This window comes from Macaca fascicularis, chromosome X, assembly GCF_037993035.2.
Source record: "Macaca fascicularis isolate 582-1 chromosome X, T2T-MFA8v1.1".
In the NCBI taxonomy this organism is placed as follows: Eukaryota; Metazoa; Chordata; class Mammalia; order Primates; family Cercopithecidae; genus Macaca; species Macaca fascicularis.
The window spans coordinates 22,245,889-22,260,111 of NC_088395.1; the positions used below are offsets into that span (position 1 = coordinate 22,245,889).

Here is a 14,223-nt window from a genome sequence, read left to right on the forward strand (position 1 = left end):
GTTGTCTGTGGGGTTTCTGTTTGTTTGTTTGGATTTCGTTGTCTGGAAATGAGGGGCCAGCAAAGTTTTGAAGTTGGGTTGTGGCATTATTGAATGTTACCAACCTGCTCAGCTATTTAACCACTCTTGCATTGCCCTCACCCTATCGTTCCTACCAAATGAAGGACCCTCTTCTCTGGGAAATAGCCCGAACCATACAGAGAATGAAGTAAATAAGATAGGTAATCATATTTAGTGAGTCTTAGGTCATGTTTAAACACGGTAAGTAAATGGGATTACTATATGTATTTTCTTTGATTGTAGTAATAACCAAGAGGTAGGTTATTATTGTTATAATCAATTATGATGCACACTAAGCAAATGCAGAAAATTTAATATTAGGCCAGCCAGAAAATTTGTTGGGTTTACTTAAGAGTAAGTTTTCTGAGGAGCAGAGCGACCATTCTCTTCTGGGCTGGTGACCCTAAAGATAAATTGGGCTGTCTGATGGCCTTTCATTCCACATATATACTATGCATGGGTGTGTAAGTCCAATCCTCTAAGAAGCAGATGTCAAGACAGGATTAAATGTACATGGCTTTTGGAGCTGAGAAAGGCTGAGAGAGCCATTAGGCCACAATCCAAGTGTGACCTGAGTGAAGGGGGAGGACAAGAGATTTGGTGAAAAAATTTTAGACTTGTGTGCAGTCAAAAAAAAAAAAAAATAGGTTTGACAAGGTTGTCAAGATGTCCCCCAACCAACCTTGGCCATCAGAGGTATTCTATGTCTCTTAGGAATGGGACTGCATTACTTAGTACCCATACTGGGCTCAGTCATTGGTGAGAAGCAGCCAGTGGGAGGTGTGCCCTGCACAAATGCAGTAATGAATTTCAAAGTCCAGCAGCTAGGGCCCAGGTCCCCGGCAGCTGGAAGTCTGAAAGGTGCATTCTATTGGCTGCAACAATGTATATGATTCAAGCTTCCCCTGAGACTGGAGACTGTACTTCTACTTATTGCATTCAGAGGGAGTTTCACAAAGAAGGAGAGACTTGCGTTTAGAAATGGGAGGATGAGGGTAATTCAGAGACGGTCATGTCGGTAACATATGAACATGCCACTTGACTGCTTAAGTAGACTAGGCTGATTTGCAGCTCATTTTAATACATTCAGAAAACTCCATGGCATCTAATGTCTTCCTGCTTAAAAAGAAAAGTGATTTTACAGAGAGGGAAAAGGTAAAATGTTATTTTCAATTTCTAGGAAAAACTGTCAGATGCAGGAAGTTTTTGACACTTCATTATAGGTAGAAGCACTTTGTGTAGTCTCTTTACATTCTATACTCAAGATAACTTTTGGACTGGTACAATTGTTCTAAAATAATGCTGTCATCAAATGAGAGGCAAAAACAATTAGAAGACACTTTTGTTTGAAATCAGTATGACTGCATAAAATGTATTAATAAAACACAGTGAATAATCTTGATCTCTTGATAAATTGCCCGCTCTGGAGAGCATGGGCAGCTCTTGTAGCATCTATTGAGAAAACAAAGAAATCCTGTCAAGATGACATCTGCTTCTTCTGTGGAACATGTTAGGAGTCATGAGGTTTTGAATATGATGCAGTTAGCAGCATCGTGTACTTACTTAATCAGCTGGCAAGGATGAAAGCTTGTCTTCCTTTGGGGGCCTCCATGGATTCTAGAATGCCGCTCACATTTGGATTTACCTGAAAATCAGCATGGCATTTAGCTCAAAGAAGCCAATTGAAAGTGCTATCCCCAACCTGGCATGTCTAAGGGCGTTTCTGGCTGTGTGCCAATTAACTGTGGTAAGACGGGGCTGGGGTGGTGTATCACTTAACTATGGCCACAATAATGTGTATAACAACCAACCACAGCATCAAACAACAAAACGGCAAATAACATTATCAGCAAACAACAAAAAGTGAGTATTTGGCTCACAAATCTGGGGGTTGCTTGGAGTCAGCTGATCTGGGCTGAGTTCAGCTGGGGGCAATTTGGTTTTGTTCTATGTGTTTTTCATCTTCCTCCTGGGATCAGTGGGATAGTCTAGGTATGTTCCTCTCATTTGCCATCTTGTGATGGCAAGGACACGAAAGAAAGCAGAAACACGAGTTCTTTTAAGGCCGAGGCTTGGAACTGACATACTGTCACTTCTGCCTCATTTTATTGGCCAAAGCAAGTCACATGGCGAAAATGACAGTCAAGAGGCAGAGAAGTATATTCTGCCCATAAAGAGGCCATGGCAAGGGTGTGGATGCAGAGAGTTGTGATGAATTGAAGCGAAATAGGGAGTCTACCCGAGGGACAAATTAGACCTGTCCACTTTGATCTTTTGTTTAATCCAAGTTACCCAGGAAAATTCTGGGTGACTCAGTCCCAAGCAGGGTACAGGTTCTTGACTCTCCTTCTGTGGTAGAAGCTGTTAGCCATTCACTAAAATCCATAGCCACTTCTTGGGAACACAGCTTTTCTGCCTTTCATGTGAGGTCATGTGACTGAGTTATAGCCAATTAAATTTCAGTGAAAACTTCATGTCTGGCCCAATAAACTTTCCTGTTCATGTGTCTCTATGAGCTTTTTCTCTTCCAGCTGACAAAGATGATGATACCTCAGGTTATCTCGGAGCCATATGTTGAAGGTGGCACAGATGTTGTCAACCTACTTTCCCAAATGATTGTCTGGAAATAGAGCAACTCCACCTCATTCTGCCCTAAGCCTGTACTTACTTTGGACTGTTATATGGTGAGAGAAATGAAGTTTCATTGTGTTGAACCATTATAGTTTTGGATCATTTAACAGCTTGCTTAGATTGACCTAACTAATATATCTGTCATATCTCCATCTTGCTCCTTACCTCCTGTACCTGCTTACTCCTGACCTCTGGCTCACCTATTCTCAGCTTTAGATTTGACTTTTCAACGTGATAATAAAATAATGTCTTCCTTTCAGACTCTTACTGCTTCTTCCTGGACATTTTTTTTTTTTTTTTTTTTTTTAATTTAGAGCCTGTGGCTCTAGTTGCTCTGGGATGCTCTTAAAAACTACCATTCCATCCAGAAACATGCCAGCTCCCATAATTCTATCTCTGAATTATCTAGTATAGTTTATCCCTGCTGCTTGTCCTTCACAACAGGGGATCAGACATTTTGTCCCCAAACTAAACATCTGTCATCAGGACCACACTGGTGTGGAAAGAACATATAGGATTTAATGTAGAACATGCCTGGGTTTGAACCATGGCCCTGGTACTTACCAGTGGTGTGATTTTGAGCTCAATGTTTAGCTTCTCTGGGCCTCCATATCTTCTTTTGGAAATGGAGGTAATAATATCTACCTTATAAACTTGGTCTTAAGGATCAAATGAGATAATGAATTTATTATTTTTAGCACATTGTATCCAATAAATAACATTAATTTCAGTACCATCTTTATAATTATTATTACTATATGTGATAGATTGATTGCCCTGAATTTTCAGTCTTTTTTTTTTTTTTTTTTTTTTTTTTTTTTTGAGACGGTGTCTTATTCTGTCACCCAGGCTGGAGTATAGTAGCATGAGCTCAGCTTACTCCAGTCTCTGCCTCCCGGGTTCAAGCAATTCTCCAGCCTCAGCATCCTGAGTAGCTGGGATAGTAGGTGTGCGCCACCATGCCTGGCTAATTTTTGTATTTTTAGTAGAGATGGGATTTTGCCATGTTGCCCAGGCTAGTCTCGAACTCCTGACCTCAAGTGATCCGCCTGCCTCAGCCTCCCAAAGTGCTGGGATTACAGGTGTGAGCCACTGCATCTGGCCAATTCTTTTTTTGTAACCATGCTCTTTGCCATGTAACTTTAAGGTCCTTCTCTGATTACCTCATTTTGAGTGGAGTATTTTCCCTCAGCCTTGACTTGGGCTTGGCCATGTAACTTCCTTTGGCCAAGCTGTGACGCATGTAGGGATTTTTAATCATTTCACGTATATTAAAAATTATAACACCACTTTGTACCCTATAAATAAATACAACTATAATTCGTCAATAATAAATAAATAAATACAATGTGCTAAGTAGGGTCTCTTCTTTTAAACCCCTGCTATTTCCATTAGAAACACAGATTATGGCTAGCCTTCCAATCCCATGAGGAGGATGAGAGACATGTGGAGCAGAGCAGCTTCAGCCAATGCAGGCTGAAGCAGAGCCATCTTAGAGCTCATAGATTTGTGAAATTGTTTTTGGAAGCTCCTAAGGCTTGGAGTGATTTGTTATATAGTGTTATCGTGATCATATCTAATAGTTACATTTGGAATAGTTAGAAGCCCATGTTAGAAATTTTGATAACCCTGAAAGAACCCAAGGTAACCTCATTTGTCTTGGGCCTCCAGAGATACCTGGGGTCATGTCTGAGCTCTGTGGCACAACTCCACAAGCAGAGTGCGTATGTAGAAGATGGGTAATTGTGAAAACTGGAAATCATCCTTACATCCTCCCACTGTGCTAAGCAAACCATTGCAGTGTTTTGTAGGTACTTGATAAACGACAAGTTGCTTTAAGTTGGTTATGTTTCAGCCATTCTTTTTTATGTATGCCAGAAATTCTCAAACATTATTACTAATTAGAATTACCACAAGAGTTTCTAAAAAAATATTGCTGCCTGGGTTCCACTCCTGACCTACTGAATTTTAGGGGGTAGGTAGCACATTGATGTGTTTTAAAAATTCTCCAAGTAAAAGTAATGTACAGACAAGGTTGAGAAAAACTGACTTTTTTTCAGAGCACAAATTTCTTTTTCAATTTAGGTGAAATTCAAAAACATATAATTAACCATGTTTAAAGTAAACAATTAAGTGGTAGTTAGTAGATTCATAATGTTGTGCGATTATCACCTTTATTGAGTCCCCAAACATTTTCACCATCCCCAAAGGAGACCCTGTATCCAGTAAGCAGCCATCCTCCAATTCTTCGTATCCCCCTGTACCTGTTTACTCCTGACCTCTGGCTCACCTGTTCTCAGGTTTAGATTTGACTTTTCAATGTGATAATAAAGTAGTGTCTTCCTTTTGGACTCTTACTGCTTTTTCCTGAACAATTTTTATTCAGAGCCTGTGGCTCTAGTTGCTCTGGGATGCTCTTACAAACCACCATTCCACCCAGGATACCAGCCACCAAGATTCTATCTCTGAATTATCTAGTATAGGTTACCCCTGGGAACCATTAATTTGATTTCTGTCTATGGATTAACCTATTCTGGATATTTCATATAAGTGGAATAATACAAAGTGTGAACTTTTGTGCCTGGCTTCTCTCATTAAGCATAATGTTTTCCACCTTCATCTACATTGTAGCATGGGTCAATGCTTCATTTCTTCTTATGGTTGAATAATATTCCATTTTATGGATATACAACATTTTGCTTATCCATTCATTCAATGATGGACATAGGTTGTTTCTACCTTTTGGCTAGATGCTATGAATATTTGTGTATAAGTACTTCTTTGAACACCTGTTTTCAATTCTTTTGGGTATGTTCCTAGGGGTGGAATTGCTGGGTCATATAATTCTATGTTAAATTTTTTGAGGAATCCCCAAACTATTTTTCATAGCAGATATACCACTTTACATTTTCATTAGCAAAGTATAAGGGTTCTAATTTCTCCACATCCTGGCCAACACTTGTTTCTTTAAAAAAATTATTACAGCCATATCATAATTGTGAGAGTTTTAAAAAAATACTCTGGATACTAGACCCTTATAAATTTTTCCACCATTTTGTGGGTTGTTTTTTCACTTTCTTGATGGTATCCTTTGATTCACAAAAGTTTTTTAATTTTGATGAGGTCAAATTTATCTATTTTTCATTCTTGTTGCTTGTGTTTTTGGTCATATCTAAGAATCCACTGTCAAATTCAAGGCCATGAATATTTACTCGCATGTTTTCTTTTAAGAGTTTTTATAGTTTTAGGTTTTATATTTAAGTCTTTGATCCATTTTGAGTTGATTTTTGCAGATGGTATGAGATAAGGGTCCAACTTCATTCTTTTGCATATGGATATCCAGTTGGCCTAGCATCATTTGTTGAAGAGACTATTCTTTGAGAATCACTGATTTTGATAAGAAATTCTCACAGTTGTCACTCAGGGAGACTCGAGTGTAAGGCTTTGAGTGTAAGACTCTTTGTACTGAGTCCTTCATTGGAAGGAGGAGAGGTTCTGTTACAAAAAGAGAGAGCAAAAACAGGGACAAGTGGGGAGAATGGAAGTAAAATTGACACGGAAGTTGGCCTCTTAGAGGGATGATAGCAGTCTAGGAACATTGCCAAAGGAATGTGATAATTTCTAACTTCTAGATTTTTTGTTATCAATGAATTCATAGGCATGTATAGATCCATTAGGAATCCAGATGGCTGTTGAAAACTTGGCAAACAGTTAGCTATTATCCAGTTAATCAGATAGCTACCATATGCAGCAGAATCATACTTATTTGGCTAAGGGTTTGAAAATAGGGATCAGACTTGGGGAAGAGGCCTACCCAGAGTGAGGCTGGGTAAGGCAAGGTATGGTAGATTGATGATTAAAATGGCTACACTTCTTCACCCCTTCATGTATGAAGGCCTTTTGCAATGTGACTTCTGCAATGTGAACTCCTTCCATCAAGAGGTAAAGCTAATTTCTCATACTTTGAATCTGGGCTGACCTCATGATTCTCTTTGGCCAATAGAATGCAGCAGAAATGACTCTGTGCTATCTCCAAGCCTAGGCATCAAGATGCTTTGTTCACTTCTGCTTTGTCTTACAGCCTTGACTACCTTCCATGAGAACAAGCCCTTGTTGGAGGCTAGGAGACTTTGTGGAGGTGATCTGAGGCACCCCAGTCAACAACCAATCAACCTCCACAAGTAGAGCCAACTAGCCCACCCACAGCTAACCAAGATTCCATGAGACAGCCCAGCTGAGACCAGAATAACTGTCCATCTGAGCCCAGCCCAACTTGCCAGTCCTCAGAATTATGATATAGTTGTTATTTTAAGCCACTAGTTTTGGAGGTGATTTGTTAAACAGCAACAACAATACACAGGGTATCAATGTCCTGCTAAATGGGCTGTGGATAAGGATGGAATTCCTCAGCTCTAAGGCTAGGGTAAGGTAAGGGAGGTGCCCAGGGAACATTTAAGGCAGCACTCACTCTCAGGGTCATGAAAGAGCAGGTTGGCACTTTTGTTCTCCTGAGAGTGAGTGCCTCTTTAAGAGTGAGGTGCTCAGGCACAAAAGTTAAAGAATCACCACTTTCAAGTGCTGATGCTATACTTTGTCCTGCCTTTTTCTTCTGTTCTAGATGGGCGGTGTTGATAGTGAGAGCTAAGGAACGCAAGTAAGGCAGATTGGACCACAGAGAATAAGAGTGATGGCAAGGAAGCTATGGATCAGGCTACAGGTATTCTAAGTTATTGTCTTGGGTTGGGGTTGTTGGGGAAGACACAAGATTTCAGACACAAGGCTGCTGGTAAAGGAAATCCCAGCTGCAACAGAGGAACCCAGCTACTGTGTTTGGAACAATATATTCCAAACTTGTGCATATGTCAGGAACTAAAAGAGGCCTCAACCTGGGCTGCTAGTTGACTCAGTTGAGCTATGGAGAGCAAGTAAGGACATGGGAAGGGAGCCAGGCTGTCATCAGCTCTGTACACACCTACTCCTTGGCCTATTGCTCCTTTGACTTGTTAGTCAGAGGATTTGTTTGACTCATTAGAACAAAATGGTTAGAATACAAGAAATAATGGGCCACTTTTAGAAAAGAGCTGCCTTGCAGAAGATGCTTCAGAACAAACAATTTTTCATGATCAGCAGCAATAGATTCTTTGCTCCAATTACAGCTGCCACAATTTACACATTGCATTGAGTAGTGACAAGCAATTTCAGAAGTGACAAGGACAGACCATAGCCATGCTTGCAAAACGTGGGTCAGACTTAACAATGATAATTTCTAGACTCTCACATCATCACCATGTTTATTGTAATAAATAACAACGACGATGGCTTTTTAGAGTTGGGGATGGGAGTTGCCCAAACAGTGAAGTGGAAAAATAATAGGGGTATGTATTCCTTGGGCTAAGATGTGAACAGTTTTGAAAATACAATTTACATTGTAAACACTGAAGCTTCTTGGATAATAAAGGCTTATTTGAGACAAGCTTTCAATTCTTAGCTTGTCAGTCTTTCTGGAATATCCTCACCTCTCTATAAATTGGAAAACACAAGACTTTCCAGACCTGGGTAGTCAATGAGACCAGAGGAAAGACCATTTAGTAGCCTCATGGTTCCATCTCCAGAAACCCTGCGTCTCACTAAGCAAAGGTGAACTCCCTACTCCTCCATCCTCTTTGGTATTATCTTTATCCAGTTTGAGACTGTCCTGGCCCTCAGTTACCATTCCCCTGCTAGTTTACCTTTTAACATTTCCCAGTCTTCCTCCTTGGACACAGTTTCATTGTAAATGAATGCTTTTAATCTAGTTATACAATTGTCCCCTCTCCTCCCCTCCTTGAAACTACAACCACGTGGATGCTGTTCATTACAACCACTCCTCAGAGACCTGGGACCTAAGGATGACTTGGCATTCTCCCACAGTAGCCAGGCCATTGCTATTTTGCTCTTATTAGGAAACCACTCTTTCCACAGGGCTCACACAAACCAGTCATTCCTGAGACCTCTTTCTTTGCACTGTCATCTACAGTTGGAGAGTCATTGAGGACCTTGCCCTTGGCTCTTTCTCACCTTTTTCCATTCTATCCAAATGTGATTATTATACCAGATAATTTGAATGATAGGTGGGATGGCAGAGCCTATTTCAAAGTCATGTCTCTTAGCTTCTGTGTCATTGCTGAAGTTTGGTATTTTTTGTCTAATATTTCAAATCTACACAAATTTTAACTGGATATGATTTGACTCATAGAACTTAAGGAAGCTTGGGTGGCCATCTTCTTTATAACTAAGTCCCTATCTACAAAAATGCTTTCAGAACTCTGGAGAGAGGAATTTCACGCTTCCCCTCAATGTGTTGCTACTGTATTAAGTTAGTTGCTTTGATGGTAGTCTTCTGAAGTTAGAGACCATTATCACTCTCTATCCTCCATTGTGCCTCACCTTCTGCCTGGTACAGAGTAAATTCCTGATGGTGTGCTGGTGCAATTTTTAAACTTTGATGCAATGGGAGATGGACAGGTAGTTAAACTATCTTTTTTTAAAAAAAAATAAAAATAAAAATTCTGAATGCCCAGGCTACTGTCATTGGCTTGGCCTACATTCTCCATATAGGAGTATATAGAATATGGAAAGTAGATTTGATTTTTTCCGTAACCAATTTTGAGCTCAAAAGAATCTGATGACTGCTAAGAAAGAAAAACCAATGGGAAACTGATGTATAATTTATTTGCTACCCGGTACCCACAGGAAACATCTGTTGTGACTTTATAAGTCTGTACAAATTCAAAACAAGATAAGTAAAGAAAATGTGTCTATTTAAGACAGCATAGCAGTCTTCTCTAAGCACATTAAGGAGAGAGATGTCTGCAGCTTTATTTGGCAATTGTATGTAATCTCACAGGCAACACAGCTATTTTATTCATTTAATTAAAAATGGAAACTGTATTATAATGAAAAAAGGAAGCTGTGGAAACTGATGAACCACACTCCCTGAGTTCCCAATCTATTTCTTTCATTTTGTGTGCTTAAGTTTTCCTGGCAATTAAGATGTTTAAAACAATGGAACCGAAGTACAGAGTTATGGGACGGCTGGTTAACTTCCTCATAAAGTTATTTCTTTTAAATCCCTTGCCTGTTACTCGGTAAGCAAAAAAACTTAAACATCAATGTTAATTACCTTTATTAGTGCTGACAACTGTAGTTTCCTGTAATGATGAGCTTTGTTCTCTGAATCATTTGCTGAGCTAAGTTGTAAATTATTATTGGGTACGAGTGCTACTTTACCACAGATGGAAATACTTTTTTCTTTTTCTTTTTTTTTTTTTTTGAGATGGAGTCTCGCTATGTCTCCCAGGCTGGAGTGCAGTGGCGCGATCTTGGCTCACTGCAACCTCTGCCCCCTGGGTCCAAGTGATTCTCCTGCCTCAGACTTCTGAGTAGCTGGGATTACAGGCATGCACTACCATGCCTGGCTAATTTTTGTATTTTTAGTAGAGACAGTGGTTTGTCATGTTGGTCAGGCTGGTCTTGAACTCCTAACCTCAGGTGATCCATCCATCTCTGCCTCCTAAAGTGCTGGGATTACAGGCATGAGTCACTGCACCCAGCCAGATGGAAATACTTTGCAAATTCTGTTTTTCACAAGATTTGTCAACAAAATCCTCAATGTTCAGACCAGCTCATTATACCCATCTGTAAATACTGTGTAAGAAATCCATCTGTCTGTTTACCTATTTACTAATCATTGTGTCCATCATCAGTGTGTTTCAGCTAAAGACAGTATGATTCTGAATATGATGCTGCCTCAGGACTGTGAGTACCTGCTTGACTCTGAGTCATTGTGAAACACTGGGCAAGCCACTTTATGTCTTTGGATTATATTTGGCCCATGTGTCAAATAAGAGAGTTGAATTAGATGCCTCTTACCTTGAAATCTGGGTATAATACAAGGCCAGCTAGGTCCAGCCCTTAAATAAAAATCTCCCCTGGTCTAGTCAGGTGGGTATCAGGCCGACATAGTAAGAGCCACCTCTGGTTTGATACTGTAAAGATCATAAAACAGTAATTAGTTTTATGTCTCCATCCAACCCCCCAACTCCAAGCAGTACCAGAGTGAGGGTCAGATAAATTACTAATTACTACTCTTGGATCGGTTGTAAGAAGACTTAGCCCTTGGATCATTGTGGAAGAGAATCACATGTCTGAACAGCAGCCTGTGTCTGGATATAATAATAACCAACCGTTATATTTGTATAGTGCTTTAAGCTTTTCTAAGTATTTCACATATGTTTTCTCGTTTTACCCAGAATAGAATGAGAGTGATGATGAAGATGGTCTGGAAGCACATTTTCAAGGAACACGAGTTGAGGTTTTCAATCTTAGGCAAAATGAAGGGCTGCATTTTTCCTCAGGGATGAGATTGCACTTATGTTGTTCTTCCTGAATTTCATTAGCTTCTCACTCCCAACTTGAGAGAAGACTGTTCAAGTTGAAAGGCAATGAAGACATTGAGAATGTGGCAGCAAATGCTGAACGTAAAGTTGAAAAAAAATGGAAGGCTTCCCTTGGAGTTAAAAAAAAAAATAATGGTCTTGGCACTCTAATCATTGGGTTTGGGTACTGAAACAGCCTACAGATTGTCAAAACCAGGGAAATTGCATGAATCTGAAACTTAAGGCCAGAACTGCTTGAAAAAAATAGATTCAAGGATGTGGCCAGGTTGCTGAGATGAATTGTACAAATTTAGCAGTGGTAACTTAATTCTTTTTTTTCCCACTGTTCTTCAATAACGAAACCTCCAAAACACTAAAACACTGTCAGGGCTCAAAACAGATGGGAAAAGCAGATGCACCTTGAGTCTTCCTTCAGGCAGAGTTCCTGAACACCCTGGGAGACGGGTGAAGAGGGATGTATTTTGGGGATCACTGTGGATTTGTCCATCTCAAAAACAGGAATCTGGCTTGCCTAACCAATGGCAAGATTAATGATTGCACTTAAAAAAACCTGGTTACATGATCTCTGTTATAATCATTACAAACAAAGTGTATATGTACATACTTATGAATGTGTATATATACACATATATATGTATATGCATATATTTTTATCCCCCTTAAAGTGGTGGTGATTTAGGTTTTGGATTTGCTTTGTCATATTTTAATCTGCTTCTGTCAGGGTTGTTGGAACTTTGAAAAGCCTTATGGATTTCCTTGGGCTACAATAATATTTTAAAGGTCTTGCAAGTGAGCTCGGGCTCAGACTGCCTGGGGGGTGGATCTTAAAAAGCACTGACCCTATTTAAAAGTAGGCTAAAAATGAAGTAGAAGGAAGGAACCGTATCTTAACTGATTTGGTGTGTGTGTGCAGGGGGGTGTGGGGGGGCACCTAAGAATGGAAACATCATCAAGCTGCTTGGTTTTTGTTTTTGTGTGTTTTAAATCCTAAAGCCTCCCTCTTTGAGAACCAAATGGGGAAGCATACACACATTTGTGTATTTGGTTTTCAGTTTGTTCAGGGGCAAGGGGCAGGGTGAGGGCAGGGTCATTACTATCACTTGGGAATTTTTGTTAAAAACGCAAATTCTCAATCATATCACAGACCTACTGAATCAGAAACTCTGAGAGTAGAGCCCAGCAAGCTGTTTTATCAAGCACTCCAGGTGATTCTGATGCATGGTCCAGTTTAGGCACTGTGGATGTTTGCTAATAGTTGTCTGAACAGGATAATCATCTGGAGATGTTAACAAAAAACACTCATGTCTGATTCCCACCCTCGTGGATTCTAATTTGATTGGCTTGAGGTAGGAGCTGATGATTGAGAGTTTCACAGCCTCTCTATGTGATTCTAATATTCAGACAAGTTTAGGACTCACTAACTTCAACCTACTCTCTTATTAAGTGGCAATTTTCAAAAAGAAGAAAAACAGCAGACAGCATTGTCAGAAAATAGGAGTTTGGAGGAAAGAGAGAAAGTGAGTTATACATATAGAATGTTTTCTGCTCTATCTGGAGGAATCTGAATCAGTCTCCAGAACCTTTTCAAATGATGATTAATTTGCCAGGTAAGAATATTCTTCTCTGTGTGAGGAATAGTCTTGCTTTTGTGGTTGCCACACTTCAAAGTTTATGTCAGAAAGAGTTTCCCATGGGATTTTGAAGGCAAATAATATAAAAAATGGCATAAAAATTTTGAAAAACGTTACTTTGGAACACAAGAATATTGGTCAAAAACCATTTGTATTGCCCTTATCTTTGAGGCCTTAAAATGGCAAAGTTACATTTTAAGTTTGCATCTATTTTATTTCATCGAATCTTATAGTTAGAGGGGACATTGGAGGCCACAGATACCACAGGAATACCCTCTTCTGTTTCTGTGGGTTGGCAGCCTCTACTGGAAATTTGCTGGGAAACTTACTGCATTACACTTGCACCAACCAATTGTTAGAAAGTTCTTAGATATTAAAAAGTTCAAAGTGAAATATTTCTGCTTATAAGTTCCACCCATTCATCTCAGTTCTGCCTTGGAGAAGCATTCCTAAGAAGCAGTTTGTTTAACCTGCACATCCTGCCCATGTATCCTGGAACTTAAAATAAAATAAAATACAAATGAAAAAAAAAGAAGCAGGTTCTTTAAAATCCTCTTCAGACCGAAGAAAGATGTATAACTCAAAAGTCTGATGTAGGTTTTGAGGATTGTAATCATGTGGATAATTATTCATTCCATTTTTCCCTTTGGTTTTGAACCAACTGGAAATACCCATAGAGCTTAGATATCATGGCAAGATCAATGTTACTGTGGATAAAGTTGGGTCTTCCACCTGAAACCATCATCTGACTTCAACCACTTCCTTCTGAACTGGACTCTGTTACAGGGCAGAGCCATCATCCCTATGAGAATGTATCTATTATGTCCTATCATGGCAGACAGAACTCCTCACCAGCTCTAAAAGAAAGACCCAGCAAAGTCAGGTCTACACAGCCCATGTCTCCTCATCCTCATCTCTTCTATTGCAGGGGGTGGGGCGTTGGAGAAAGGCAGTGGGTATGGATGTTGAAGAGAGAAACCCAAAGAGTTCCTTCCATACTGGAAGAAGAGAGGAAATGGAAGTGTGTGGTTATAAATTCTCATTCCCCCAAACACTTTAAACCTTCTGAACTTTTTTATATTTCAAATATTTGAAGGCAATTATCATGTGCCCTGTAAATTATCTTTTTCATCTCTTAAAAATTTAAAATCCCAGCCGGGCGCAGTGGCTCACGCCTGTAATCCCAGCACTTTGGGAGGCCAAGGCAGGTGGATCACGAGGTCAGGAGTTCAAGACCACTCTGGCCAAGATGGTAAAATCCCGTCTCTACTAAAAAAATACAAAAAATTAGCCGGGCGTGGCGGCAGGCGCCTGTAATCCCAGCCACTCGGGAGGCTGAGGCAGGAGAATCGCTTGAACTTGGAGGGCAGAGGTTGCAGTGAGCCGAGATCGCGCCACAAAAATCCAGCCCAGGCGACAGAGTGAGACTCCATCTGAAAAAAAACCCAAAAACCAAAACCAAA

At 39.9% G+C, this 14,223-nt stretch overlaps 1 long non-coding RNA gene across 3 annotated transcripts in view; it reads right to left on the reverse strand.

Annotated features, from left to right (window-relative positions):
• The window catches only part of LOC135969323 (uncharacterized), a 139,529-nt gene that overhangs the window by 87,870 nt on the left and 37,436 nt on the right, over positions 1-14,223 (reverse strand). For 2 of the 3 annotated variants that reach the window (XR_012429885.1, XR_010584506.1), the window contains exon 2: positions 1,624-1,705. This is a non-coding gene — a long non-coding RNA (uncharacterized lncRNA). Of the gene's footprint in view, positions 1-1,623; positions 1,706-10,602; positions 10,719-14,223 lie in introns of all 3 variants that reach the window. The other variant, XR_012429884.1, reaches the window with a different exon arrangement.